Here is a 7,500-nt window from a genome sequence, read left to right on the forward strand (position 1 = left end):
GACTATAGACTAGACTATAGACTAGACTATAGACTAGACTATAGACTATACTATAGACTAGACTATAGACTAGACTATAGACTAGACTATAGACTAGGCTATAGACTACACTATAATATAATTAAATTAAAATTTAATACTGATTAACGTCTTTACTGAAAAAAATTACTGAATATTTTTTTCTGTGTATGCAATACTTCTATAGTTAAGTTAAGTTTACTATTTTCTATTTATAAAAAGTATTGAGTTTTACTTTGTGTTTATTTTGTAAAAAAGTCTTCATGCCATTTATAGGGTACAAAAATACGTGTTAGTTCATTGTTTTGTAATATTTAAACATTAAATTATAAATGAACAATTTCCAAAGCATTGTGGGGAAGCCTCATTGGCAGTTTATGCAAACAGTAGAGTTTTAAAATTTGAATTTCAGTTCGTTACATACTCTTTCTTTAACTCACCTAAAGTGCAGCGCAAAAGTTTTCTAAGAAATTTTAGAAAAAAAAAATAATATAAAATTCATAGATGCAGAAGAAATAAGCTTTTTTAAATATTAGACATAGAGTGTATATACATATATGCATTTCCTTTTCACGTTATTATCACCATAAAAATTTACATACTCAACAAACATGTTTGCATAAATTTAAATTTCTTAAAAACACTGCAAGGTAAACATACTACTTATACATACATTAGTATGTGTGTATGTATTAGGGTGTTGCTGTGTTTAAGGAGGACATATAGTAGTTTAATGTTTGTGCAATAAATATTTTGGAACTATATTAGCATTTCTAGCTAATTTTGGGAGCTATTGTAAGATTCCTTACGTTTTTGATATCCATCTAACTAATATCCGTCTGTATGATATCTCTAAAAGTTTTTTTTATCAAAGTAAAAAGAGCTTCCTTAATTAACTTTTTTGTTATATTTGTATCTATTATCATTTTAGTATGGCACTTATGCGGGCATCTAATTTGTTAATTTAAATTACATTAATGCAACACATAGTAAAAGTGCACATGTCTCTGCACTTGTGTTTGTGCATTCGTGTATACATTTTGTCGCATTGTTATATTTATACGTTTTTGTTTCTTTTTTTTTTTTTTTGTTCTCTCATCATTTTGTAATTTCACATTAAACTGCACACACATTTGCATAAATTAAATATAATTTGTAGTACAGCATTGGTTCGGTTATGCGAGGCAAGGAGGGAGATGAGTTTAAGATAAATAGATACATACATATACGTTTGTTACTAAACATTTGAAATTGTTTGCTGATGTGCAAACAAAACAATTTAGAGAAAATGACACTCACACCATGTTTGGCGAATTATTTAAATTTTAAACGGTGCACTTAGTAAACTAACATATTTTTGTACATAAATTAAATGTAGATATTAGGGTGATTGGAAATTTTTGAAAATATGAAATGGACTTAGCTCTGTGATTAGTTCTTTAAGACTTTTCCTAATTTTAACATGTTTAATTGAAAAAATGCAATACTGTTAGAGGGTAATGATCCAGAAGAGATTGAAGTTGACTTCTATCATCCATATTATTTTGTTGCATGCTAATGTAACCCGTATAAACTACACAATTACATTCTAGACTTTTATGTATTTAACACAATCTCTGCAGTAGACAAGAAAATGCGGAAGGAAATAGTATGAAAACAATCTGCGAAAAAACAGCATGAATTCACAACTCTGAAGCTGGAGGTTAACTAATGTTAACAACAAACTGGCGGAACACAGCTAAACATTTTGCACTAAATTCATGGCGGAATGAAGATAAGAATGAACAAATTGGTGTGATAGTATTTCAGTCACTATTTTCTTGAGAATTTAATAATTCTATAAATTAAAATTTTGAAGGTTAGCTTAGGTAAGACAAGGTTATGTATTCGATGGCACAGCTCTATAACACTAGATCGTAATAAGTCATTATAAAACATATCAAAAATTCAATCTGATTTTTCTCACAAAAGTTGCGAAAGGATTCATAAAAAAAATATATAAAACCCGTGACATATGACACTTTAATATCTACAATATGTTTGCCAAAATCATCCACAACATTAATACATAGTATAAATCTCCTTCCATAAATTGTAAGATAAAGGAAGTCGTAACAAATTTGGATTATGTTGCAACATTTAAACAACATCAACAACAATTAGTAAAACCTATTTATTTGCATTTATAACAAATAGCAAATGTCCTTTACTGCAACTACATCTATGAATTTAAGTCCTTTTACACGTGAAACGTATTTGGTCGTATTTTAATATGGCAACCAACAGCATTACGCTACATAATATACGAATGTTATGCGGCCTATAAAAAGTAATAGTAGAAGCTGTTAATGACTGTTAATATCTTTACAATTACACCATTTCTAGGGTTTTGGAAAATTTGAATTCAAAAATTCGAATATTTGTATATATTGCTTATGAACTAGTCCATGGACAGTCGATATATGGGCTAGACTATAGATTAATCTATGGACTAGACAATCGACAAGTCTATGGACTATTCAATAGACCATTCAATGGACTATTCTAGACAATAGACTAGTTCGTAGACTAGACTATAAACTAGTCAATAAACTAGTTAATGACTCGGAGTAACAACTAGATTATGATATAATGTATGGGCCAGTCTATGAACTAATTTTAGTCCATCAAGCTACAAGCTAAAGGACTAATCCATTTAGTACTGACTAGTCAATGGACCATTGACTTATCTATAAACTAGTCTACTGCTTAGTCTATTGACTAATCTATGGCGTTGTTTATAAACTGTACCCTCTTTCATAGACAAGTCATAGACTAGTTCATAGATCAGTCAAGAGATTAACCAGTCCATTGACTTATATAGGAACTATTATATTTAGTCTATGGACTCGACTACAAATTTGTTTACTGACTAGTCTATTGACTAGTCCATGGAATGGTCTATTGACCGGTGTACTAACTTCTCTATGAGCTTGATTTTTGACAAGTATATGTACCAATCTAAAGACTAGTCTATGGACTAGTATCCTGACCAGTCTATAGACTAGTCTACTGACTATTCTGTGGACTATTTATTGATTGTTTTACTAACTAGTATACTGAAAAAAGACTACTGAATAGTCTTTTGATTAGTCTACTGACTAGTTTATTGATTAGTCTACTGACTAGTTTATTGATTAGCCTACTGACTAGTATATGGACTGATATTTTGACTAGTCTGTGGACCATTCTATTGACAAGACTATTGTCTAGTCTTGCAACTGTTCTATGAACTAGACTACAGACTAATCTATGGACTATCTTCAAGTCAATTGACTAGTGTTTTGATTAGTATATGGACTAGTCTGTTGATTGTTTCGGCCATTTTATTAACAAGTCTCTTTGTTAGTCTATTGATTGATCTACTGATTAGTCTACAGATTACTCTATGGACTAGTCTAGACAATTGTGTTGACTAAGGTATGGACTAGACTCTGAAGAATTATAGTGACTAGTCAATTAACTAGGCTGTGGACAAGACTTTTGACTAGTCTATTGATTAGTTTATGCACTAAACTATTGACTAGACTATGAATCATTCTAGAGGCTAGTCTATGGACTAGACTATTGACTTGACCGTTGATGGACTAGACGATTGATTGGTCTGTATACTATCTATAGACTAGTCAGACAACTTGTATATTGACTAATCTAAGAGCCAGACTACATACTAAGTAGTCTATCGAGCAGCCTTTTATATGACATGTTCTATTGTCTATGCAATTTAGTCTATTGGCTAAACTATGAACCTTTCCACGTTCAATTCTTCTGACAAATCTACTAGTCTATGTTCAAGCCTACGGACTAGTCTATGTACTAGTATATTGAATAGTATTGAATAGTATTGAATAGTATTGAATAGTATATCGACTAATCGATGGACTAAACTAAGGCGTGGTCGAATGACTATTCTCGTTGCTGGACTATAGACTACTCTCCTGACTAGTGAATGGAGTTGTCTATTATATGATCTTATTTTTTGACCGGTATATTGACTTGACAATAAACTAGACTATTGACTAATTTAATATACTGTCTAGCCTATTTGACCCATTCACCATTGCATGTTTAACATTTTCCAGTAAATGGTGTGGTTTAATAACCAAACACAAAGAAACATGTTAACATTTGTAAAGTACAAATACAAAAGTAACAAAACTGTCTAATAAAAGGTCATAAAATTACAAGCCACATGTACTATGTTGAAGGATAATGGAAAGAGCTTAAAACAGAGAAAAGAGCGAGAGGATGAAAAAAAACATAGAAAAAGGACAAGAGCCTGGTGATTATAAGGCCTTATATTTACTCGTACTAGAAGTAGTTAAAAAAAAATTATGAAAAAAATGTTCTTTTTTGTGTTTGCTGCATTTAGAATAATTATCCTTGACATTATTGTATTTTTGTGAAAATTCTTTTTTCCTATGTTTGTTTTTTTCCAGCATTTATGTCACTGTGTTAAATACTAAATTTGTGGTCATGTGAAGTCTGTTAAAGTGTTAATAAAAATAAATGGTTATTTTTGAAAATTAAATATATGACAAAATTTAAATAGAATTTATTTTGAAATTTACATAAATGTTTTGATAAGTTGAATTTATTTTAAAATAAATTATTATCTAATTAATTTGACAAATGATATTCATAGATATTTTATATCAATGAGGAGGAATAAGGCTTTTTAAGGTCATAATAATGTCAGTTAAATAGAAATTTTACCCGACGTTGAAAAACTGAAATAGAATCTTGTTTCTCAGTCATATCAGACTTATTAACATTTTAAAACTATTGATATATAGTTCAACCGAAATATTTCCAATTTGTAAATTTTTATATTAAATTTAACTAGTGATAGTTCAATCATATATTAAGTTCTCATCATATATTTACACCCTACACCTGTGTACATATTAGAATGGTATTATACGTTTGTGCTGATGTCTATAACACTCAAATATATTGGACATACACTCATCTTAAAGGGCACCAAAGAGATCCGATTAACTTTTAGAGTCGATTTAGCAATGCTTGTCTATCCGTCCCTCTGTTCCCCCCGGGGGCATGTTACCTTGGCGAGACCGCCGCCTTGGTGTTATTGCAATCCCGGGGTATAAAGAGGTGGCCAGTACCTCCAGTCTGGCCGGGACTGAAAAATTGGTTACAGTCTTGCATAGATTGCCAGAAATCAGACCAGAGCACCTCATGATCTGGTACTATGGGTGGACAGTTACCCGCAGGACTATGTCCTGACTGGTCAGTTGATAGAGGTTCCTTCGGGATCCACGTAGTGGCTGTGGTTTAAATCCAAATTCGTGGGGAGAGTAAGTGGCGGTTAAAAGACTGATGCATGATAATGGTCAATATTTCTGGATAAGTTCGGTGCTAATGCCGAAAACAACAGATACCCCACAGATGGAGCGACTGTGGGACTAAGCGTTGGAAATGAGTTGGTTTTAATTGTATATGGTACGGGATGAATGTGAGGTTCGGCGGACTTTACCCCTCCCGTCTAACTAATGAATGTGTCGTATGAATGAGATGTGTGCTGAGTTGAATGATGATGGATGATAGCTATCATATACAAATGATACCATTGAATTTTCCTTCCTTGTCCAGATATATTCAGAGTATACTCTGTTCATATCAGAATTTCCACAGTGTGTCCCTGTGAATAAGAACAATGTCCACGGCTTATTGATGGATCGTACTTCGGTCCACCGATTACGTCTCTAGGTGCTATTGCCGAATCAACAAGAAATTAGATAGCTCGAGTACTCCAGCATGTTGTGCATGGACCGGTCAGAGCCAATGTACAAAAATTGCCACCGGCGTTCTTCATTGAAGAACAAAGGGGCGATGGTAGACCATTCTCAAGTCTACCCAGTGAATGAAAAAGACCACCGTGGGATAAGGCCGTCAAGGCAGGTGCTTACGTTAAAACTCTAGACATTCCTGTCCGTCTGTCTGTCTGTCTGTCTGTCTGGGTATGTAAAGCTTATGCGCATGCTACAGGTCGCAATTTTTAAGATAATTTCGATAGTGTGAAATTTCGATAGTGTTATCGACACAAGGACGCTATTGAAAATTATTGAAATCGGTCCAGCTTCCCTACAAACGTACCCCCTGAATAGGGCGTCTGAGCTCAACAACAGTTGGTTGATTTTTGTAATGATTCCCTTTAGCAAATGACTTCCGGAATTAAGGTAAAAACTACATTTAATGCTTTACAAACTATTTAGAAAATAATCCACATTTTTAATATACTCACTGGTGTAGGGTTTCATATGACTGACCATGCTCAACTATACATTCATATTTGTTTTGTGTTCAGTTTAGTTTTACTTTTTCATACAGAACTTGACAGTTTTTCTGACAGCTAACAAGTGTGGACACTTACTCATATGCACATAACACACATACACATGTACATTATACAGCAGTATGTATGAATGTACTTTTTTTGTGTTTTACTATTTTTACATATGTCCTTTTTTTACAATATTTACTTGACCTGACATGTGGACACCTTGTAGTTATTTTACTCTTCTCTTCTTTTTTTTTTGTTAGCTCTGTTGACTTGTACAAAAAACATGATTGTGCATGCACAATCATTTGAATATTTATATAGCAGCACGAATATATTTATACAAACGTACCTAAAAAGAGAATTAAAAATAGAAAATAAATTTGTTAATAAAAACTTTAATTTTTTCTTTAAATAGAAAATAAAGAATTTTTAAGAAAATAAATTTAAAGAAAAGTTATTAAATTTATAAATAATTATTTTTTTATGATTTTATTAAAAATTTTTAAAGAACAACCTCTAATTTCCATAAATATTAAATTTATAACTTATTGTAGCACAACTGTAAAATAATAAACATAAATGTATAACATTTATTTTCTTTTTTTTTTGGGCAAAAAGTTATGGTTGAAATATATAGCCTACTTATAGGGGTGGCCCAAAAATAGGCTGTCAAATTTTTCCACTCAAGTGTAAACAAATGTTATAAGTGTTAATACTATTCTTAACTCCTTCTAGCTGTATATCCTTGTTCACCCGTCTAATGTTTACACATTAAGCGACGATGTTGAGAAGCTTCAACTACAAATTTTTTTCATAATCATGTTCTGTTAGTCACTCAATTTAAAAAAGACTACCTTATTGTAAAATAAAAACATAATATATTAATCAAGTGACATAGGTATATGTATAAATTTCTCTACGGCAATTTAGCAAAGCAACCGCATAAAGAATAAAACCAAAGTTTTTAAAAATATCATCAAAAAAAGGCTCACTATAAAATATTGTTGCATTAACATAAATCTCTTAGGAATGACATGTTCTATAGTTTTAACAGACAACATATAAAAACAACTAAAAAAAATTTTAGTCGATCATATCTGACTAGATAGTCAACCTACAGTGTTGTATACTAATTTTTT

At 31.5% G+C, this 7,500-nt stretch overlaps 1 protein-coding gene across 1 annotated transcript in view; it reads right to left on the minus strand.

Annotated features, from left to right (window-relative positions):
• LOC111676035 (serine-rich adhesin for platelets) overlaps positions 1-7,500 on the minus strand; it is a 321,746-nt gene that overhangs the window by 252,308 nt on the left and 61,938 nt on the right. The window lies entirely within an intron of this gene.

This window comes from Lucilia cuprina, chromosome 6 (assembly GCF_022045245.1).
Source record: "Lucilia cuprina isolate Lc7/37 chromosome 6, ASM2204524v1, whole genome shotgun sequence".
Lineage (NCBI taxonomy): Eukaryota > Metazoa > Arthropoda > Insecta > Diptera > Calliphoridae > Lucilia > Lucilia cuprina.